General features: G+C 40.3%; 1 protein-coding gene across 1 annotated transcript in view; it reads right to left on the bottom strand.

Annotated features, from left to right (window-relative positions):
• STAU2 (staufen double-stranded RNA binding protein 2) overlaps positions 1-24,978 on the bottom strand; it is a 3,898,627-nt gene that overhangs the window by 137,592 nt on the left and 3,736,057 nt on the right. The window lies entirely within an intron of this gene.

The following is a 24,978-nucleotide window of genomic DNA, read 5'->3' as shown; positions in this document are numbered from 1 at the left end:
ATATGCAGGTAAGCCTCTTTTAAATTTAGAGTTGCCAACCAGGCATCCTTGCCTAGCATTGGAAGTAACTGGTGAAGAGTCAACATCTTGAATTTTGGAATGTCCAGAAAGGTGTTTAGAGTAGAAAGGTCCAGGATTGGACGCCATGATTTGTCTTTTCTGGGTACCAGGAATAGTCTGTAATATAAAACTTGTCCCTTTTCCTCTTCTGGTACTAGTTGAATAGCCCCCATGTTTAGGAGGGAAAGTACTTGTTTCTGAGCCTCTGCCCACTGATTTGGGGGCAGGTCAGGCCACCAGTTTGGAGCTGGCAATGTGTGGAAATTAAATCTGTATCCCTGGGACACTATATTTAAAACCCATTTGTCTTGGGTTATAAGCTGACAGTTTTCCCCCCAAAGGGGCGACTAAGAGGTAAGTGCTTGGTAATCTTAAAGGAAAGTCATTGAGACTGTTTATCATAAGGTGGTGTCTTGTTATTTCCAGATTTGGAAGAGGAAGTACCCCATTGCTTAGTTCTGAAAGTCCCTTGGGACTGAAACCTGGTGCTTTTGGAGTGCCTGGGTTTGGCTTGAGTGGCTGTGAAGGAGCTAGAAAGGACCAGTTCTTAGTAGGCCAGTGCCTACTAAATCTTGGAGGTTGAACTTGTAAGAAATCTTTCACTGTTTTCATAGATTTAGCTTTATCTTCAATTAGAACTTCTTCAGCCTTATTGCCAAACAGACGGTCCTGCTGCAAATGAGCATCCAGCAGTTTTGCTTTAACATGATCAGGCAGAGATTGCTCCTTAAGCCAAGCATGCCTTCTAAGCACAGACCCAGTAAAAGCAGCCCTGCAAGAGGCCTCTAATGTATCAAAACTACACTGCAAAGTATGTTTTCCAACTTGTTCAGCCGAATGCAATAAATCCTGTAAATCTTTATTTTCCACACAGTCAGAAATCAACATAATTTTCTGTTTAAGCAGCCCCATGATATGCTGTTGATATTTTAGCATATGGAATTGACAGTTTAAAGCCCTGACTGCCAAGGTTGCAGAAGTATAAACCTTTTTACCCCATCTATCCAGTGCCCTGGAGTCTCTATCAGAAGGGGTAGGATTTTTAGCAGTAGAAGCATTAATGCCCTTGGGCCCCTGAGAAATGGTTTCAGGGTCTGCAACAGGGTTTTTGAAAAGGAATTTGTGGGACTCGGGAACCCTGTAGTATCTGTCTGGTTTACTAGGGGCCAGAGGCAGGGAATCAGGGGCCATGCTGGATTCCGAAAACACATCATCAACAATGTCTAATGCAGGAGGTACAGCCAAAGGTCTATGCTGAGGAAGAAGAAGAAAATCCCAAAGTACATATATATATATATATATATATATATATATATATATACATACACAAGAAGTAAGCCTCTTTTTGGATTCAGAAAAATTGTGACTTTCCCAGTGGAAATGCTACCTTAAGGTATGTAAAGTTTCTCCAAAAGAAAAATCCTCAAGGGGAGAAGCAGAGGGAAGGGAATCCTCTGCATCAGAGTCCTCATAAGTAGGTATGGACAAATCCAGGTCATTAGAAGAGTCAGAAGAAACAGAATCCTGTTCAGAAGATTCATAGTCAAGTTCAGCTCTAGGCCTCTTAGAAGGGGGGAGGGGTTGACTACCCCTGATTAGAGTAATTAAATCTTCAGCCATTTTGATCATTTGTTTTTTAGGCATAGGGGCCTGGACATGTGGCCTGTGCATCGGTTTTGTAGACATAGATCGAGATTTAGGCCTTAGTATTAAAGGTGGAGTCGGTTTAATATGCAAATCTGTATGCCTGAATACACCCTTAGAAGCCGGTGCCTGCACAGTGGCTCCAGACCCATCCAAGGTAGCAACATCCGCGGGTTCCTTAGGTGAAGCATCTCGCGGCATACCGGACTCTGGATGGATCTCAGTAGAGGCCTGCGATTCAGAAGTAGCGGGTATCAGGGGCTGCGAAAGCACCTCACTGAGTACCGGCGAACTGGCGACTAGCTTAGGAGAAGCTTCATTGCAGTTTTGGACCTCAACGGCCTGTCTCTGTCTTTCTCTTTGCATTTTTGCGGTATTTCGGTAGTCGGATGGCTAACCGATGACATTTCTGGATAAATAAACCGAGAACCGAAATGGTTAGAAGCAAAAATGTACCGATGACAAATAGTGCACTGATTAAATAAAGCACAAAACCGACAGCAAGGTACGTCATGGTCAGGGCCTAGACAAGGAATACAGTACAAATGAAAATCCTTATGAGATATTTGCTTCCCACAAGTAATACAATTATTAACTTTTACTGACGTTGGTAAGGAGCAAGAAAAAGTTTCCCCATTGGAGTACTTAGCTTTTAGTTGAAGACTTCAGTTCTGAAACTCGATAACGAAAATTTCAGGAGTCGGCCGATCGGCACCTGCAAACTGCTTCTGCTTCGGGCACCGCGCGGCAAGAAAGACTGGTGTAATGGCATCGGCTGCATGTTTTATACCCCTGATGACTTGACGTCATGGAAGAAGGGACAGCAACTGATGCAGGACCCAAGACTTTTTTAATCAGGCCGACTGAGGGCAACCTGCCAGCAGATTACCCAAATGTAATGACTGCAACAGTGAAACATGAAGAACATCAGAGAGATCATGTAATTAGCCAGGCTGTAATGTTCAGGGTTTGAGGCTGTGGATGCAGAATCTGGCCCTCCTGCTGAGACAGCAGGGCAAGGGTCTGAGGCAGGTGCCATGGTTCCAGAAGTGACACATTGCGCAGGATGGGGTACCAGTGTTGGTGTGGCCAGTCTGGTGCAATAAGTATTGCCCTTGGTTTGTCCTGTTTGATCTTTAGAAGCACTTTGGAGAGGAGAGGCACTGGGGGAAAGGCATAAACTGATAGGTTTTTCCAGGTGAAGGACAGGGCATCCACTTTCCAAGCTTGTCTGTGGGGAGTCCTTGTACAGAATTTGTCCAATTGGTAGTTCTAAGGGGAGGCAAACAGGTCTATCTCTGGGCTCCCCCATTTGTTTCTCAAAATGTTGAATATCTTTGGTTCCAGTTTCCACTCATGTGGGTCCATGAGATTTCTGCTTAGGTCGTCTGCCAGTGTATTTACCTAGCCTGGCAGGAACTGAGCTTGTAGGTGCATTTGGTAGCTCAAGGCTGTGTTCCACAGAGCCATGGCTAGTCTGCAGAGCGGGTATGAATGGGTTCCCCCTGCTTGTTTATGTACCACATAACAGTGGTGTTGTCCGTCTTTACCAATAATTGTCCTGGAAGAATGTCAGAGCATTCTGTACAGCTAACATTTCTTTTTGAATGATATGCAGGTGCATTTGACTCGGGTTCCATTTGCCCTGAATGCACTGCCCCGCCAAATGAGCCCCTCATGCATAGTCTGATGCATCTGTTGTTAGGGTTTGGGCGGCAGGGGGTAGACTGAATGGCAGCCCCTTGTTGTGGTGGCAGGCCTCTGCCCACCAAAGGAACTCTGTCTTTAAGCAAGGGATGATAGGAATAATTGATTCTAGGTCCTGAGAATGTTGACACCATAGGCTTTTTAGATACCATTGCAGTTTCCTCATATGCAGTCTTGCATATGGAACTAGTAGAATGCAAGAGGCCATGAACCCCAGGGCTTGCAGTATTTTCCTTGCAGATAGCTGGGTCTTTGTGGCCAGTAGTTTGAAGTAGGCTGTCAAATGAATTAACTTGTTTCTCTGGCGTGAGGTAGGCCATCTGGAAAGTTGTATCCAAGCTTGCTCCCAGGAATACAATTTTTTGGCAGGGTATCAGATGTGATTTCTTTTCCTTTATGGTGTACCCTAGAGAAGTTAGTAATTTCTTTACAAATGCCAGATGATTTAATAGTTTGTCCTGGCTTTCTTCCTGAATTAGACAATCATCTAGGTATGGGTATATCTGAATATTTCTTTGCCTGTAAAATGCAAAGACTGGAGCTAGGCACTTTGTGATTACCCTGGGCACAGTAGATAATAGATAAGCCACAGGGCAGTGCAGAGAACTGATAATGCATGTAGCCTGCTCTGAAGCATAGGTTATCTTCTGCAAGACTTCCTTATTGGGATGTGCAGGTAGGTTTCCTTTAAATCCAGTGTTGCCAACCAGGCATTTTTGCCTAGCCTGGGAAGCAGCTGATGAAGAGTTAGCATTTTGAATTTTGGGATTACCAAAAAAGTGTTTAGGATAGACAGGTCCAGAATAGGATGTCAGGAATTGTCTTTTCTGGGTACCAGGAAAAGTCTTGAGTAAAAACCTTGCCCCCATTCTTCTTGTGGGACAGGCTGAATAGCCCTGATAATTGAAAGAGAGAGAACCTGCTTTTGAGCCTCTGCCCACTGATTTGGGGGTAGGTCTGGCCAACCGGTTGTGGCTGGTAAGGAGTGAAAGTGGAATCTGTATCCTTGGGAAACTACATTTAAAACCCATTTGTCTTGGGTAATAAATTCCCAGTTTTCTGCATGCAGGGTGATCTTTCCCCCTAATGGAACAGTCAGTTGAGCAGGGCATGGAAGGTTTAAAATTAAGTCATTGTGACGGTTTACCATAGGGGGGTGTCTTACTACTCCCAGCTTTGGAAGTGGGAGCCTCCTACTGCTTAGGCCTGTGTGTACCTTGACACTGAAGCCTGGGTGGCCTGCTCATTCCGGGTTTGGACTGAGAAGGCCTGGAAGAGGCAGGAAAGGACCAATTCTTAGAAGGCCAGTGCCTACTAAATCTGGGAGGCTATACTTGTAGGAAATCTTTAACAGTTTGCATAGATTTAGCTTTTTACTCCATTTTTTATAAGTACTTCTTCTGCTTTGTTGCCAAACAGGTGGTCTTGGTTTAAGGGAGCATCTAGTAATTTAGCTTTAACATGATCTGGCAAAGATTGCTCCTTAATCCAAGCATGCCTTCTAAGTACAGACCCAATGACAGCAGCCCTGCAAGATGCCTCTAATGAATCAAAACCACATTGCAAATATGTTTTCCAACTTGTTCAGCAGAATGCATTAAATCCTGTAATTCTTTATTTTCAGCACAGTCATAAATGAACATCATTTTCTGTTTAAGCAATACAATAATATGCTGCTGATACTTTAACATATGAAACTGTCAGTTTAAGGCCCTAATGGCCAATGTTAAAGAAGTGTATACCTTCTTACCCCATCTGTCCAGGGCCCTGGAATCTCTATCAGAGGGGGTAGGTTTTTTGGCAGTAGTAGCCTTAATGCCTTTGGGTCCCTGTGAAATGTTCTCAGGATATGCAGTAGGATTCTTAAAGAGGAACTTGTGAGAGTCAGGTACTCTGTAATACCTTTCAGAATTTCTGGGAGCTGGAGGTAAAGTGTCAGGGGCCAGGCTAGATTCCAAGAAGGCATCATCTACAATGTCCAGTACAAGAGGGATAGCTAAAGGCCTGTGTTGAGGTAGGAGTAAGAATTCCCTAAGCCTCTTTTTGGAGTTAGAGTAATCCTGGCTTTCCCAGTGGAAATGCTCCCTAACAGCATGCAAAGTTTCACCAAAAGAGAAATCCTCTGGAAGGGAAGCAGAGGGGATGGAGTCCTCTGCATCAGAATCCTCATAGGTAGATAAGGGCAACTTCTGGTCATAAGAAAAAAACAGATATTTCAGAATCCTGATCAGAAGAATCAGAAGGAAAATCAGTTCTAGGTCTCTTAGAGGGAGAAGGGTGGCTTCCCCTGATTACAGTAATAAGGTCTTCAGCCATTCTTATCATTTGTTTTTTAGGCATAGGGGCCTGACCATGCAGTCTGGGTGTCAGTTTTCTAGGCGTGGATCAAGTTTTAGACCTAGAAGAAGAAGACGAAGATGGCGTTGGTTTAATATGCAAGTCAGCAGGCCTGAATACACCCTCAGAAGTCTGTGCCTGCACAGCGGTTCCGGATCAATCCAAGATAGAGACATCTGCAGGTTCCACAGTTGAAGAAGCATCTTGTGGCATACTGGACTCCAAATGGGTCTCAGTAGAGGCCTGCGAATCTGAAGTAGTGGGTATCAGGGGCTGCGAAAGCACCTCACTGAGTACCAGCGAACTGGCGACTAGCTTAGGAGAAGCGTCGTCGGCAGCTTTGGACCTATGCAGTCTGACTCTGTCTTTATCTTTGAGTTTTTTCGGAATGTCGGTAGTCGGGTGTCTTACCAAAGCCATTTCTGAATTATTGAACCGAGTACCAAAATATTTAGATGCGAAAATGAACCGACGATGAATAGTTTGTGGATTGAATAAGGCACAAAACCGACAGCGAGGTACGTCGTGGTCTGGGCCTAAGCAAGGAATGCAGTACGGATTAAAACCTTTATGAGGTATTTGCTTTCCACAAGAAATACAATTGTTAACTTTTACTGACATCGGTTTAGAGCAAGAAAAAAGATCCCCAACGGGGTACTTAGCTAGTTGAAGACTTCGGATCTGAAACTCGAAAACGAAAATTTCAGGAATCAGCCAACCGGCACTTGCGCACTGCTTCTGCTTCGGGCACTGCACGGCAAGAAAGACTGATGTAATGGCATCAGTTGCATGCTTTATCCCTCTGACTACCTGATGTAATGGAAGATGAGACAGCAACCGACGCAGGACCCAAGACTTTGATAATCAGGCCGACTGAGGGCTACCTGCAAGCAGATAACCCTAATATAATGACTGCAACAGTGAAACACAAAGAACATCTGTATTGTTGTGTGATAAGACTCCTTTGAGAACTACAAGATTTTGACTATACCGGATAATGTGTTTATCAGGTCAGCAGTCTTACTGCCAAACAACAGGTTACATCTAAATCTGTGATTTCATATCTTGAGGCAATGTTTCTGAACTCGCCAAGCATTGATTACCACTCCAGTCATTGCTGCTTTGCTCATGGTATCTACATAATCTAAGGAGCATTTTAATTATGTGTAGTACTATATTTTCTATTTTCTTTTTAATAAGGATGTTGCTCATCCTTCTCCTTAGAATTTGGCATCTTGGTTACTATACACTGAATTTGTTCTAGAACTGAAACTTGGTGTAGCAGCAGGACAGCCAGGTAATTATTGACTTTGCTTGTTAAGGTATTAAATCTATGCATTTCTCCATGGAGCTATCCAACAACCTATGCTTCACCTCAAAAGTAAAAGTCTTAAGTTGAACATAAACTTCACCATCATAAATAGATAACAGTCCCAAATTTGACTCATCAGCCTTTAAATTACAGAACAAATGTGAGCGTTCTGCTTCATATTTATACAACAGATCTATGGACTGGTGCATGTGCATTTGGAAGTGAGCGGTCTGCTTCATATTTATACAACAGATCTATGGACTGGTGCATGTGCATTTGGAAGTAAACTCTTATAACTTCAAACACCCTAAAACTTTTAAACATGACATGAAGAATACCCATAGACTCTGGTAACTGAACATTCAGAAGAACCATTATTGGAAAGAAATATCAGTAACTGAACAATTTAAAGTTCCATCTGTATTATTTACGGTTTCATTAAATTCTATGTCCTGTGGAAGCAACGAAGAGGATTGCCTGGAAGAGGCTTCACAATCGCATTGAATTCAAAGAGAATTACATTACAGGCATAAACACAATTCTCACAAGAAAAAGGGAGAGAAGAGATTGATTAATTTTTTTCTTTTGCTCTTAAAGCCAGGGAAAATCATTAGTGTGATGATGTAAGGTAGTGCTAGCTATGACAGAGAGAGAGTAGGCAGTGCATGTGTAACATATGCCAGCATAACTAGCTAAAGTTTTGTAAAGAATTTTATGTAATTTGTATATCAAACGGATTTGTACAGATGCTTGTGTCATGCTAAAAATGTATCAACAGTGGGTCTTGCTGGACAGAAAAGAAATATACATTTATATCAGGCTACACTGCTGGAAATGAAGAAATGTATATATGTTAACAGAGGATGCTGGAAGGGAAGAGGTTAAGCTCAGCTAATCTCACCTTAAGAAAAACAGCCAGAAATTAAATGAGTTGGTTTAGGTCATAAACATTTTATCTCACAAGCCAGAATGCAGCCAGAGATGCAATGTCTGTGAAAGGCCTGGGTTCTTGTTGTCCTTAGTGGTAAGCTAATTCCTACTCTGGAGTGGAGTGTCAGAAAATGGCTAGTTAGAATTTGCACACATATGAAAGTATTGTAATTGTTTTACAGTCTCCACATGCCTTAGCAAAATCCTAGGTCTGTATTGTGGCACATCTGTGGTAGATGCTGGTTCAGCTTCTAATCAGGGGGGTAGTGTTGGAAGAACAGGTGACCAGATGTGATGTCATTCTATAGCCAGCACTGAAATTGTATTTAGATATTAGTGAGAGATATGACAGAAGACTCTCAGCACTCTGTCTTGGACCTAACAATAAAGACACTCATTCACTTCATCTTGCCTTGCTTTTATAAGTAACTTAACTATTAAACAGTAATTCTTCCGTTAGTTAGAAAATATACTGAGATTAGTTAAATACTGTTTTTCTATATGTGTCTAAGTCTTTCCATCTGTGTTATTTTTTATATTTCCTGTGAAATGAAACTCTTCTGTTTACTGTAAATAGATCTTCAGTATTTTTGTTTTCTATTTTATTATTATTTATTATTAACCATATCTATACCTTTTATTGTTGCTGTCCTTTTAGAAAATATTTTAACCTTTAAGAGTAATTGCATTTATTTAGTGACACTTTGGTTTCATGTTCCTGAAAGTCTTGCTGCTTGGCCAAACATTACCATTTGTACAAGTATTAACTTTACTGAGAGTAATTGGCTACCCTGGTAAGAGACTTAGCGTAGCTGGCTTTGTGGGTATTCTGGTGACAGTGTATCTACCTTTCAGTCTGGGTGGAGGTGGTTGAGTGGGCAAGCTGTGCCAGCCTTTCTTAGGTGTTTATGTGAAAACCAAATGTCAAAGAGACTGTTTGTGTCAGCTACTTTGAACATGGACACCAAAAGCACTGCTTTCACAGAGAGGGTGGTGGAGGACTTGGCTTGGAACACCCAGCTAAGGACTTAACTCTATAGCTGTGTCTGTGGGGAGTCTTATTTGGGGCCTGGAGAGGGAAACCCAGGTCCATGTCGGGAGTGTCTTCTCTGTATGTTCTTAAGGGAAATTGTGCTTGATGCAAAGAGCTATATCTGAAAATACTGTGTGTATCCATTTTTGTTCCAAGTGAACATTCCCCACCAGCACCAGTGGTTAGGATTGAGGCTCCCCAATTACTGGCCCACAGAAGGAACATCACATTTAGTACTTGCAAAGGATCCTTTTCTAATACTCTAAACTGAAACAAATGTCGGCTTCCAAAGGAAACCGATGCCATTCCTTGATGTTCGGTAGTTAATGGCAATATTTCACCTTGTAATTTATAGCAGGAGTCATGAAACAAGGACATTGATGTTTCTGTTAAATGGAGCTTGAAGCTTAGCAGCTGGGATAACAATAAACTCCCCCATAATTGAAAAGTACAGTTGTGTAAGCAAACTTACTGTAACAGTAGATGTTCAAATACAATACTGTTGTAGTAGCAAATAGCTACTTTAACATGGACTTATTGAAGTAGCATATAGCTATACAAGACATATTCTACCAAGGATCATCTGTTTGGCCAGTTTATGTAAAGCTTTCTATTGTCTTACATATGCACCTTATGCCTGAGGAGAACTGAGGACATACTGCTATAAAAGTAGACATACAGGCTCAGAAATTCAGACCTTTCTTGTCTCTCTGAAAAAGGGAAGTTGTTATATAGAAGCAGCCTGACCAGGTTACTAAAATTGGATATTTATGTGCTAGGGAAAAGTGGGACAGGAGTAAAGGGGATTCTACCCTGGCCATGAAATTATCTCCGAAATGGAAGAATACAGATAAAAATGATTAGTGGGATGGAAGGAGGGTTACAGCACTGCAACATTGATTAATTCAAACATCTGCTCTTATGGTACATATACGTTCATAGCTGTACTGTGCTCATCATTAGATCACTGTTGTAGTAGCATATAACTATATGGAATGAGTGTCAAAGCCTAAATAGCCAGGTAGGATAATGGAGATGCAAAACTCCTTTCAGAAATGGGTTTATCTGGAATAAAAAAGAAAGAGGGGGGAGCTAAAGGCAGACATGCAGAAACAACCAAAAGGTGAATTTTAACAGATGAGTAAGAAAAGAACATAGAGGCTTCAGACTTAGATATGTCTTGGTTCCTCTTTTTGCACTGACTAGAAAATCTCTTCCAGTTGGCTAAACAGGATTTCCTAATGGTAGGTTTCTTAACATCCTTAAAACCTGCTGCACATCCTCACATTAAAGGTGCCATAGTGAGATCAAAATTCTATCATCCGAGCAGTCAAATTCAGTTTATGCAGGTCATGTGGATCAGAGATCCCTTGTCTTATGTGAGTAGATCCATTCTCTGGGGAATGTTACGGTAACTGCCCTTGGTCATTTTCATGAGAAGGGAAAAGCAACGATGTCTGGGCCAAAAATGGGAATACCAAGATGAGTTTTGGAGAGCCCTTTTGGACCTTTAAAAGAACTCCAGTTATTAAAGGAAAGGGAGTTATAAATAAATGTGCATTTCAAACCATGGGAAGGAAAGGTGTCTTGTCTTCTAGGCCTTTTTGAAAAGAGTCCTGGAACAGAAAAGAAAGACAGTCATGCATTTTTCTTGCTTTGTGACTTATCTTGAGTTCCACACCCCATTTCCTTTTGAGCTCCTTGACATACTTTCTTTGGGTCTGTATCACATAGTCGAAGTCTTATAACTTCGAACATGTAATGTTCGAACTGTTCGAAGTTACAAAACTTTGACTATGGATTAAAAAAAAAACCAAAAAAAAAAACCAATGGAAAACAAAATAAACTGTTTTAAGCAGCACCCCCACTACTTAAATATACTAACTCCGAGATCACACCCCATTGAACAAAATGGTAACCTCTGCTTATGGAGATTTCCATTCAAACGCTCAAATTTTTACAAATTCAAACTTATGGTCTCGACCATATGAGGTTCGAACTTGTAAAAGTTTGACTACGTGATAGGAACCCACTTTCTTCTACTGTTGTTTCCCCATACTTCAATTGGGATTGTTTAACTGACTTCCTAAAAAGGACCCAAGACTGGATGGGTAGTTTCCACTGTAATTTGGGATAGGAGATTGAAAATTCTGCTTTGTCCCTTGGATGAGTTTTCCACTTTCACAAAAACTTTTTCAAACCTTTGCTAAAGAAGTACCGAATAACACTGCCTTGTCCAAGGAAGCATTAAGTATTTTGGTGTTTACATCTTCAGGAATATTTTGTGCGCTAATCCACAAAATCCTACACATTCCTGATCATGTTGCAGATGCAGGGGATATTATATCACCTGTATCACAATAGCATTTTAAGAAAGGCTTTATTATTTGGGATGAAGAGGAAACTGTGCTAAGCAAGAGGATTTTACCTCATAGGAAGGCAGTTCCGGAATTACTTTATTTACATCAGTGAAGGCTGACAACAGAAATTTAGCCATATGAGCTTGACATTTCCCAGTTCTAAAAGCAAGGATAGAAAATGAATAGACTTGTTTCCCCATATCTATCAAAGCCCTTCCATCTTTTACTAGTGGCACAGAGCCATTAGGAAGTGTTCTTTGTTAAAGAAATAACGCCTGAGTCTGCCAAGTGGTTATAAAAGAAGAATTTGTGGGATTGGGGTACTTTGTACAGTCTATCAGGATTTTTGGGTGCAGGAGATTCAAAGGTTCATAGTTACTTCCTAGGTTACTGATCTGTGAAGATTTTTAAGAAGTCTAGCCTAACACTCCCACAGTAGGTTTTAGCCCTTATATTTGCCTTACAAATAACAGAGATAGGCCATAAAGGATATTTTGGGATATTTACATTTCCTATATTCACAAGGAGCAAGGGTGCAAAACCAGGGAAGAATTTATGATTACCCATCCAGTTGTCCAAATTACATCTGAATAGATTATTAGAAGTACTTTGCTTTATGTGGAATGCAAGACAGTTCCATAGAAGTGGTACTTTCTGTGATACAAAAAACATCCTTCCAATACGTTCCATTTATTTTGCAGAAGAGATTCAAGATCCCTTGAAAAGAATTTTATACCATTAGACTTATGAAAGTGTAATAGATCTGAAGGAATAGGTCTGTTGAAGCTTTATACACAAGCCAGAAGTCGCTTCTCATTAGCCTATATGATACTAAGAAGAAGGACACGACTTTATGATGTTTTTATGATTTAGGCCCTTGATTTTTTTTCATGAGAAATAGTTGTTGTCATTTCATGAGATCAGAGGATCACAGGAGGTTACTAGTCTAGTCTAGTCTCTAGGGCCCTTACAAGCCTAGCCAAGTTCAACCCATATTCCCAAGGATGTCCGGTTCAAGCAGACACTAAAATCAGCAGCTATTCCCCTTGTTCAAGAGGGACACAGGCGGGACCCCCAGGGTGAATTTCTGGTTACCCATCCAACCGTCCAAATTTTGCTTAAATAGGGCTTTGTTTAACATGAATAGGAAGCTTGTTCCAAAGGTGGGGCAACCTCTGTGAGACAAATCTGTCTCTCCATTAAGTTCTGTTGATGTCACATACCAGGTTAAGGTCCTTTGAGCGAGTGATCTGTATGCCATTTGACTTGTGAATGTGCAGCATTTCCACCAAAGCTAGGTCAGAGATTGCTCTATATGCAAAACACAGGTCACCTCTGAGCAGTCTGTATGGCACAGAGTAAAGTGATAATGATTTTAGTCTGTCTGCATAAGACAGATATTGAAGACCCTGGGATAGTGTTGAACACCTTTGTGAGGTCTAGTTATGTGGTCTGCACTGTACTGCTCTCATCCATTGTTTCAGTAAATTTTTTGAAGAAATTGATCAGGTTAAGTAAGCAGGATCTACCCTTGATCAATCCAAACTGGGTTGGTAATTTCATAATAATCCTTTCCAAAGCCTTATAGATGAGACTGTTCAGGCTTATGAATCTATAATTAGACGGGTCCACTGAAACCCAACCTCTGTGCAAGGGAATGCTGTTGCTGTCCTCCAGTTATCTTGCACAAAGTCTGTTTTGTGTTTGATATCAAATACCTTTTGCAGGGAATCAGGCAACTCATGTTCCAAGCTGACATTCTGGTAAGGTTGTATGTCTAGAGAAGCATAGGCAGCATTGAAAACATTTTGCCCATGCACCAATAACATGGGGGAATGCCATAGGTTTAGGGGTACCCACTTGAAAAATTGTTTTAATTCTCAGATATTTCTTTTACCTCCCACTTGAACAGGTCTTTCTTTCCAGATATGGTGCCCAAAAAAGATAATGCTTCTACAGGAAAATCTGATGACACATTTTCATCTGATTCTGACTCCAAAGAGTCAGGAGATGATACCTCTGAACCATAATCCAATACTACCTCTTCAACATTTGACTTAGAGTCACTGTCAGAAGAGGAAAGGGACCTTTTCCCTTTTAAAATGAGAAGAGGATGAGGAAATTATTGCAAGGACTGAAAAGTTTTGAAAAAAGCCCTTGTCAAATTTGTACCATTCCTCCCTAGCGTTTTTGGCAGACAGGGTAGAAAAGGAGAAAAATGCTTAGCTTTCTGAATTTTCTTTATCAGCGTGTCTAAAGTCTTAGTCCAAGATGAATCTGATGTCTGGACTTCTATCACATAACCCAGCACCTCTTCCCTCTCCAACACCTGAGAGGTACATCAGGCTCTTCCAAAGTCAGTAAGTGGCATTGTTCCTTTTCCTAAGTAGGCATATGTCCAGCCCTTGAGGATGAGCTATGCTCCCAACCCTTTGTGGCATCACTAGAAGCAGCACCAGAAGGGTCAGAAGAATGTGAGAGATGGTGCATGGACTCCAGTAAGGCAACAGTGGAGTCATCCACCAGGGCTGTGGAAGACAGGCTGAATCAATGCCACTTTAGAAGTCTGTCTTCAAATTTTCTTTTTCTTAGATGTCAGCAGGGAGATACAAGAAGTATGTGAGCCCATGCCCACTGATGTCCGAGGAAGAGCTTTTAACCATTGATTCTCAAGATACATTGTAAGACTATTAAGCCAACATCTTAAGGTCTTAGGACTAAAAGGCTGAAAGATTGTATAACAACAGATATCATGTGACTCCCCTAAACAAAAAAGCAAAGAAGCAGTGCAAGAAATTTTATAAGTACTATGTCTACCACACACACTTACCTTTTCTCCTAGAGATAAATACTTTACACAAATTTTCACAAGATATACTAGGACATACTTATGTGCCCAAACGTTTGAACAAACTAATCACTGAAACACTGAAGACAGAGTCTGACTGAAATTTTCAATGGCAAAATGCTTTGAATTTTGGCTCTCATACTTATGCCTTTAAATTAGCACACCCTTAACCTTCTACAGATGTGCAGTGCATGTAGCAGGCGCCCAAAAGCTTTTAAAAACTGTCCAGGCATCTGATCCTTGGCAGGACACATCCCATACAACTACCTGCTACTGCAACAATGGTCTAATGATGAACATCTGCTGGGCTTTCTACATCCTTTAATTCCAGGATATTCCTAGGTAAGTTAATTTCATTATAGGTACTGAAGAAGGATTATTTTTTTATTGGTATACTAAAGTAGCACCAACATCTGTGAAACTTCAGAGGGCAATAAAATATAAGGAAGCATATCCCTGTTTATGGGAGTCATCAAAAATACTGTGCCAGCCTTAGGTGAACTTATATCTGCATGTGTTTCTCCAGATAGTGTTAGTGGTAATTCCTTTATTCTTTTCAAAGATCTAAATCTCTTACTTTTTTGTGGTTATGCTGGTTCACATTTTCTTTTTAAACTTTTTTGAAATAATTTTCAGCTAAAAAAAAAGAATTTGACAATTTGTGATGTCTTAAGATAGTGGCCTGCTTAAATTCAGCACAACATTCACATTCCTCCATAGAATGGTCTGAGCTCATGAAAAAAAAGATAATGCGTGGCAATCTTTAGAAGTTGTGAGCCTACCACAAGCACGTTTATCAGTGATGGCATAATTAGCATTGTCAACTCACAGCAAGAGGTTCTCTGGTTCGATTTTCAGCTGGGGTGCCTTTTATGTGGAGTATGCATGTCCTCCCTGTGTTTGCGTGGGTTTCCTCTGGGTGCTCCGTTTTTCTCCCACATTCCCAAGACATGCTGCAGGTGGATTGGCCCTAGGTGTGAGTATGTACATGTGTGTGTGTGCCTTTTGAGGAAGGTTGGATGCCGAGCTGGCAACTCAACATTGCACAGCTCTACTGCCACTCAGGAATGGCCTTAGGTCAACTGGTGCCCTAGGTAAAAGGGCTCCATGGCACCCCCCACTACACCACCCAGTGCCCCCATCCTGGTCTATCTACACCAAATAAATACTGGAAAAGTGCCCCTCCTACAGCAGCACCCTAGGCGGCCGCCTAGTTGGCCTATGCCTAAGGCCGGCTATGCTGCCACTCATTCTGTGGACCACTGACATGCTGTGGTGACCCTAATTGGAGCAACTGAAAGGAAAAGGAGATATCATACTTCAGTGGTTCACTTGCAATCCTGGGAAAAGCAAAAAGATTCATCTAAAATTCTGAAGACAAGGAACTCTGCAATGAAGAATACATCTGTCAAAATAACAAGCCACTACACAGTTAAAAATCCTCCAGCACAGTGCTGCAATTAACATCACTTAGAAGCTGTGAGAACTGAAGTGAATATGCAGCATTGCAGCTTATACATGGGTAAGTCTCATGTCACCTATGTTACAACCTAAGCAAGTGCATGACATGCACTGGCTCCTCATGGGAAACAGCCATTACTTCATAAACACTGACCAGGAAATGGGACAGAGTATGTGGGTAAACCCAAATATTATCATTTACTGTTACACTGATCCTCCCAAAAGGAGCGCTATGATTTCACTTTCAAAGCCACAAGGACAGTGAAGCATTCTATAGTTCTACTTAACTTCATATTTACAAGTTAGGCGATGCTTGCAGAAACAGATAAATCAAAGTGGCTATACACTACACTATACAGTAGTCTCTAAGCTTTATCTGGGTGTTTTAAATAACTTCTCAGGGAGTATGTCAAGTACAAATGCACTATTATTCAAATACAACCTTTAGAAGGAAGGGTCTTCATTAGAGCAAACATTAGTCAATCCACTCTAGTCCTTTTGCAATTTCCAGCAGTTGCTAACTCAGTTGTTTGTATTCTTAAGCTTCCCAGAAAGACAATGCAAACGCAATGGTGGTCACCTTATGCATAAAAACATCTCCTAAACAGTTTATATATCCCAGTACATTAGCTGACATGTTTCCAGGTTAAACTCACACCTTTTGCAGATGCCAACAGGATATGATAGGATTCTGGATATCAACTACAGTCATGTGCTCTCTGTTAGTAAATTCTTTTGGCAGTAGTAGACAGAAATACTTTGAGGCTGGAAAAGTGTGCCCAGGAATACATATTTCTAAATCTTTTAGTACACTAAAGAAAGAAATGAGGGTGGTTATAGTCCTGTTATTTATTGCAAAGATTATAACTTTTGCCTGTTGTGTTACTCTTTGAAAAGGGTTTATATATATATATATATATATATATATATATATATATATATATATATATATATATATATATACACACACACACACAGATATATTTTTTAAATTGGAAACTGCCCTTCCCACAGCATTGATACTTTCTAAGAGAGAATGGAATATTTAATATAAATGCAACTTAGACCGGATACCATCACAGGAGTTGCTCTGATCAAGTTGTTAATATGTACTACACTGTCAGAGGTGACATCAGAGACAAGAGACAAAGACCACACATACTCCATGCATTAACTGTTACCTAATCTGGGCCGTTATGGGATATACAGCTGCACTGGTGCTGATATTACTCTACAGCCACCAATAATGACAGACAGAGAGCTAATTCTTGTTGCCAAAATTTCTACTGAGTTATTGTCTGCTCTCTTCCTTCTTATGACATTTCCTTCTCACTCATCTTAGTGTCTGAATTATATCAAAAAGGGGAAATTAAGCCTACTTTAATTTATGAAAAATGTGATTGCATTGGAAATTTTCTGCCACTGTGTACACATATTATTAGAAATAAATACTTTAAACAAAACACCCAATCAGCATTTCCTGTCTGATGTTTGTTTAAATACGGACCATGTTTTCTTGTAAATACTCCGATTATTTGCCTTCCTTATGTATACAAGCATTCATCCGCATCTTGTACTGCGGGTGGGGGTTAAATATCTATACAAAATCTTGCTGCCATTCCCTTTATTCTTTACATTCTCCCTCCTTTCCAAAAGTGGTATTCAACAAAGGGAAACTAACAAAAAAAAATATACAAACAAAATAACCTTATTTTAATACAACTGGGATTTCCTTGTCAAATATGCTGCCAAGCACAAAATTATTTAAAGTTAAAAATCAAACAAATGAGTAGCTAAAGATGCCACTATACCACCTTTTCATGTCAGCACTCACAAAAATCACATGGTCTCTTTACACTATAACATACAACTACCACTACTAAGTGAGTTATTTAATTTCTCATGGAAACTGAGATGGCAGTACAATAAGACAGAAATACTGTCACACAGCACCCATATAATGTTTATAGCCCTCACACTCACCCCTTAGGTAAGCTACCCATTCTGTCACAGGAACCTCGACAGTACATCACAGTATTGATGCTCTAACAATGTTTAATCTCTAGGCCCAGTCCACGTGTAATGTAATGAGAAACCAGTATACGGCACTTATAATGGAAAGCCTTCCCACTGGTACCTTATGTAGGTGGCTAGAGTGGGGTTGTAAAGACAAGGCAAGTTTTGTGGTAACAATACCATACTTCTGGTATACAGTAATGAAACCAAGAGATTATTCAATGGGATGTTGTGCAAAGTCAGGGGTGTTGAAAATTAAGTGCCTCTTTCTTTTTTTCAGATGTTAATATTTGTACCTGCAAAGAGTGACAGTGTTTACAAGGAAACCAAATTAAATGCCTTAAAGCAGTGTTTCTCTGAAATACATACATACATATACAAACAAAAGCAAACATACATATGTGTGTGTATATATACATATGTATATTCACCACTAAAATTCTTATTAAAATAACAAAAGATTCTAACATTGCATGTGGCCTACACATCATTTAAGGAGGTCATCTGCTCCTCATCTCTGCATCAGGTGAAATACAAGTACTGCCATACATATAATGTGTGTAATTCGGTCTGCTGCAGAAATAATTTCCACAGTTGGTTTTACTGAAAAGTTTTCAAAATGTAATTCAAACATTAGTGAAACTTGTTAACTCTGAGGGGCAAAGCTGCCCACAGCCCCATTTACAGGATTTTACCTCCCTTTAGCTCTTTACTTATTAGCACAACTCCAACACTGCAACATCTCATGACAAGGAAAACCTCCCTCTGCAGTGACCTCGTGAACTAACAGTTCTTCATACAGTTGTGCATTATAACACAGTCAATTTTCAAAAATGCTAATTCCCATACAACACATAATGTAGGAGAGAAACAGTCACCTGGGCAAATGCACTGGCTAGTTCCCCAGTGCATTTTCAATGCTGCCCACGACTATCAGTGAATACTACAATGCACTAGCATCATTTTAACATGATGTCTCCCTGTACTAATTCCAAATTCAGTACAGACTCCAGTAAAGCAAGACAAAAGCTGCAAGTGTATCAGGTGACAATGTGGTATGCATGCTTAGCTGGCTGAAAAGTACAACCTTTAATAAGTAATTTGTTTTTCTTGCATTTTATTTATGCCTATCAGAAACAATTTCCAGGACAACCCTATTAAATAATTTCTAGAACCAGTGGGTGTGTGGTGACAGTGGCAGAGCAGTAATGAAGGACAAAGCTCTAACATTTCTTAAAAGGAAATGAACTGACTGCTACGTAGTCATAAGGCCTCAGCTATTTATACAGTATTCTTTTTCATGCTTAGCAATTCTCCAATGCCTTGTTAAAAGGATGACCTTGGAAACAAACTTCATCTGCTTTCTAAACAGCTTAGAGTAAATGCAGGACACATCCAAGTTCTTGAGTCATGCCACGTAAAAAGGGAAGGCAAATAGCCTAGATATCAAATCAGTAACACATGAGCCAAACCACAAGCTGAAACCTAACGCTGGAGTCAGTTACTGCCAGATCCTGACAAATCACTTAATCTCAAGTAGTACTTCACACTAAGCTGTGCGAGCAAGACACCAAATAAAATGTTTATATTCATTTTCAGATCTGAAATGTGGCAATAAAGGTCTGTATGAAAGAGAATAATTACAGACTAATAGAACATATTTAGTAAACACCTATTTCCCTCCTTAAGCAGTTGTACTTCATCACTGCCTGCTGGCTCTCTGAATATGAAGAAATCAAAATGTCAACTTTTTCATTTGTAATTGTTCATTTGGGGACCCTGTCAAGTTTTCTTGTTAAACTACTGAAAACAACTGATATAGGAATTAGGGTATAGCAAATGAATGCTGGGCACGTTGTTTAACCACTTTCTTGTCAGCCAATGGAAATGCTAACTCATCTCATTAAAATACCAAATTTCATGTCTACCAAGTGACTACCCATACCTCTCCCTAAGAATCATTTGCAGTACATTCCCTTCATCTTCAGTCAGATCTGGGAGGGGGATATTTGAATATCCACATTTTTATCCTGATTATTAATACATACAACTGTTTCACAATTAAATGCAGTTATCTCGGCAGATAGCCTGTCAAATCTTATTCTACAAAAAAGGTTTTCTCTCCATTCCTGTCACGTCTCTGCTAATTATTACTGTTTGAACCCGTTCCCAAGTTCTCTCAGATGACAAAAGTTGGGAAACACTGTATGTATCTCACACAGTAAAGTGGTTCCATCTGAAAAAAAGGGCTTAGATTGTGGCTATGAACAGATTTTTAAGGTTTGATACAATGGAAACTTTAATTTTTATTCATAGATGTTTTGTCCCTAAGCTAGCCTACCATCAAGCCTGCCCCCAATTACACTCTGCCCTTTCTGTCTCTCCAATACAATCCTGCAGCAGCCAGGAGGGTTGTTTGTGCCCTTGTTGTAATCACAGCATCAAAAAAACATCCTAAAATTTTGAATCACTAGTCAGGGATCTGGGAACTCGTGTAGACAGCAACCTAGCCTTCGACCAATATGTGTCCACAGTAGTAAGAAAATCCTTCTATATTGCTCAACTTATAAGTAAGAGCATGTCATCTAGGTTCAGACAGTTCATCACACCACTGTACTCGGCCCTCATCAGACTCATAATAGAGTATAATGCTCCCTTCGGTATGTACTTGACTAGACACATGCAGCAAATGGAATGTCCACAAATGTTTCTTACAAAAAAAAAAAAGTGCTAATCACTTCAAAGGCCTGTCTCTTTACTTGGTATCATGCAGACTTCTGAGAGGTGATCTTTGCCTGGTGTACAAGGCATCCATCCCTGGACCCTGTTTTGATGAACCTTTTGCAAATCCACAAAACAAACAGCATCAGAGCTATTAGATCAAGACCTAAGTTTTGTTTGTGACACAAATAGTACACATTGGAGAGACAGACATGTGTTTCAGAGAATTCCCATTCTCTGGAACAGGGTCCCCATCCATGTGAAGCAGAGTTCCTCCTAACCCTATATAACTGCAACTTGGACCAATGGATGGGTAATCATAAACTCATTCCTTATCTGGTGCCTGTGTCTCTAATGGCCGGAGGCAGTCGGTAAATCGCCCCCTATATAAACCAAATTTGTCGGTCACATTTAGTTTGCACTGGTACACTTATAAGAGCCCTAGTAGTTGTTAGCTTAGTATACATCTATGAACCTATGAAGTATTTGTGTCAATAAAACAATGGTTTGGGTTACAACATTTTTAGTTAACTGCTGTTTAATATCTTAGATCATGAATGCTATGTGTCATGAATGCAACTGATTCTAAGGACAACCTCAAAGCATTCTATAGCTATGTCAAGAATCTCAATGGCAACACTCAGATCTGCTCTGAGTTACAGCACAATGGCACTAAATATACAGAACCAACTGATATTACCAACATCCTGGCAGATAGGTTCAGTGCTAACTTTATCCCCCCCCCTCTCACCCCCTAAAGGGCCCATCTCTATACTGGAAGAATGCAAAGTTCCTCTAACCACGGCTGCACAGGTAAAAACCACTCTCTCCAAAGCCAAGAACACAGCATCCATGGGACCTGACAACATCCCAGGCTGAGTCCTACAAGAACTGCAGAATGAACTGGCACTCCACCTAAGCACCATGTTCAATCATAGCCTCACCTCAGGCTTTGTGCCCACTGAATGGCGCACAGCGATGGTTATGTTAAGTCAAGCAGAGATCGCCTCTTAGTAAACAGTATGAGACAGAGAATAGCTGGAGTTTTTTGAGTCTGTCCGTGTAGGACATGTTTAATGCCTAGGATCCTTTTTATGAGGTTCTTTTGTGGCCTCTTCAGCTGTTGCAGGTGTCCAGTGAGGTACATGCCAAATGGGTATTATACTCAATTACTGGTCTAATGAGGGAAGAGTAGAGAGATATGATGACCTCTTTCTTCCTGGATGCAAAATCCTTGGTAATGAGATGTGCCACATAGATGACCTTTCCGACCACAGTGGCAATATGTTGGTCAAAGGAGAGGGTGATGTCAACTGCGTCCCCAGATCTCTTATAACACCTTCAGTATTCAGTGGGCTCCCATTTATGTGGTTATTAGTGGGAACTGAGTTTTCCCAAAGGGGATGACAATGCATTTTTTGGCATTAAGTTTAAGGCCATAGTTTCAACACCAGGCAGTGGTCTCAGTGAGGTCTTTCTGTAGGATGTCTACATCATTGGGGAGTTAATAATGGCTCCCAGCTTGCAGTCGTCAGCGAACTTGGTCAGCCTGAGTCCCTCCGTGTTAGCCTGGACTTCTGAGAAGTAGATGCCAAACAGGAGAGGACCCAGGATCGAACTCTGTGGGACTCCACTTGTGACTGGTCAGCAGTATGACTTGCAGTCCACTATTTTCAAACTGTGGGGTCAATCTGTGAGGCAATCTGCAACCCACCTAGTGATACAGGGGTTGATGCCTAGTTTGGTGAGTTTATCAATGATTCCTGAGTGAGGAATGGTATCAAAGGCCTTGGCCAGATCGAGGTAGGCTGTATGAACTGCCTTACCCTCATCCACAGCTTTGGTGAGTGTCTCAGAGAAGTCAACCAGGTTCAGCAGGCATGATCTACCTTTCACAAAACCAAATTGCATGGGATCTAGAGTTTGGAGATTCTCTATATCCTTGTTAATTAGGTCCATGATGATGCACTCCATAGCCTTACATATCAGACTCGTCAGGCTAATGGGGCGATAATTCCCAGGATCTGTAGTCACTCCCCCTTTATGAAGAGGAATGATTGTAGCAGTGCACCATTCAGTAGAGACAAAGCCTGAGGTGAGGCTGAGAGTGAACAGGGCACACAGATGTGGTGCCAGCTCACTTTGTAGTTCATGTAGTAGACATCCAAGGATATTGTTGGGTCCCATGGAAGCTGTATTCTTGGCCTAGGACAATGCAGCTTTAACCTGTGCTGCAGCGGTGCTGGGTCCTGACATTCTTCTGGTATTGTGATTGGGTCCTTTAAGGGGAGAGAGAGAGGGGTAAAGATGGCACTGAATCGGTCAGACAGTATATTGGCAATATTTGTTCGCACTAAATAACTAGTGGGAGAGAAGATGGGTGTGTTAAAGTGTAGAGAAATTATAGGCACAGATGAGGTGAGTGGGCTTTGGGTTGACTGGTGAACTGAGAAGAGTCCAAGAAAAAGCACAATAAAAGTGTTGGAGAAATGGAGAAAAATACAGCATCGTAGCCCGGGAATATGCAGGAGCATATCCGATTGTCATTTAAGTGAGTTTTAAACAGATTTTTGAAAGAAGCACGGTTACACATTTTAAGAACATTCTGAGGGATACAGTTCCATGATTTTGGGATTTGCTTTGAATAAACTTCTTCTTTCAGCTTTTCCCGGTTAGGGGTCACCACAGCGGATCACCTGTATGCTCATGATTGGCAGTGGAGGTTTACGGTGTTGAGTTGCCAGCCCAGCACCAGCACCCAACCTTCCACAGAAGGCACACACATGCACACACTCACACCTAGGGCCAATTTAGTGTCCAATCCACCTACAGCATGTCTTTGAGATGTAGGAGGAAACCAGAGCACCCAAAGGAAACCCACGTGACCACAGGGAGGACATGCAGACTCCGCACAGAAGACACCCCAGTCGAGGATCAAACCGGAGAACCTCTTGCTGTGAGGTGGCAATGCTAACCTCTGTACCACTGCGGCTGCCCATTTGCTTTGAATAAACAGAGTCTCCAAAGCTGTTATTTGATTTAGAAACTTTTAGCAGGAATCTGATTGAGGATCTTAGGGGTTTATTATTAGTGTGGGTTTGTACTAGTAATTTCAAACCAATATTTATTCAGTGAATGACAATCAAAAAACGTGTTCCCAATCTGCTTTTGTATGCATTTTACATCTCCAACAATCAATATGTTTATTATATATTATTTCTAATTTGTGATGGGTTAGAAAGGATCTATGTAGGAATTTCCATCCATAAAGTTTCCACTGAACTGGTAAGGCTTGTTGATAAAAGGATCATTTCTTTTTCATTTTATCAGGATCCTTTTGATTAACCTGACTATAACAATTCCAATAACTATTATTGGTATAGTTCTTTGTTTCTTTAAGTGTCTTATGAATTTTGGATAGATATCATTGTCCTTTATAAGTATTATTTATTAAAAGTATCACAAGATCTATGAACTTAGGAATATTAGTTTTAAAAGTTGGTGTCATCAGTTCCTTCTTATTTATGATGTACTGTCTCATTTGTTATATTGGTAGTCACAATTTATCATCTAACTCAAATTTCCTTTTGATTTGATCTAGTGTGAGTAATGTATTGCCATTGAGTATTTGATACCAGTAAATCACTTCTTTTTCTTTAAGCTCTTCAATTACATTTGAATCAATGGTAGTTATACATTCTTGTGTAGAAGCTATAGGATGTAATATAAAAAACATGTCTTTATATTTGGGTTTGTGTTTATATATTTTCTAAACAGTATTGTTTCAGTAACAATTATATACTTTGTTTTTATACTTTTATTAAATATTATATTATCTCATCACATATATTGTTTATGGGCTGAGTTACTAATGATATTACATATAGATTCATGAATTCATTTCTATTTGGCTGTATAGGTTGAGTTTAGAGTAACTGTTTTAGTAATAGATGCAAATGAATAAATCTCTATATCTGGTAGATTAATTCCACCCTTCTCCCAACCTTTTAAATGGTTGTTAAGCAAGATAAGCATGATTCTAGGCTTATTGTTAAACCAAAGGAAATTCAGCATCATTTTATTGTATTGCTATATAATTTTCGCATCTATATCACATTATCAAAAGTTTATTTATTAGGTTGAACTTTATTGATCGATTAAGTAAAACATCGAATAACGTAAAAAAAAACAACAACAACTAAATGGCGTAGGCAGGGGGCAAGCCCCCCTGCACCCCCACACCCCCCCTACTTAAATATACCAACTCCGAGACCGCACTACATTGAGGTAAATGGAAATCTCCCCTTATGTAGATTGCCGTTTACTTGCACAATGTTCTTCACTTTCGATATTGTCGTGCCGAAAATATCAGACTCGATATTGTCAGCTTACGACAACGTGAAGTAGACCCTAATTTTCTTAGTAAGAGGCATGGAAAAGGATTGTATATAACTATTTTGGGAAAATGATTGATTTAATTATATACAACCTATCTTCCATTGTATAAAACATTTTATTCCATTTCTGCATTAATGATTTTATTTGACTT

The sequence above is a fragment of the Protopterus annectens genome, chromosome 3.part1 (assembly GCF_019279795.1).
Source record: "Protopterus annectens isolate FY-2018-M chromosome 3.part1, PAN1.0, whole genome shotgun sequence".
Taxonomy (NCBI): Eukaryota; Metazoa; Chordata; order Ceratodontiformes; family Protopteridae; genus Protopterus; species Protopterus annectens.
The sequence above is the reverse complement of the archived record's forward strand: the minus strand, read 5'-3'. Positions and strand labels throughout refer to the sequence as shown.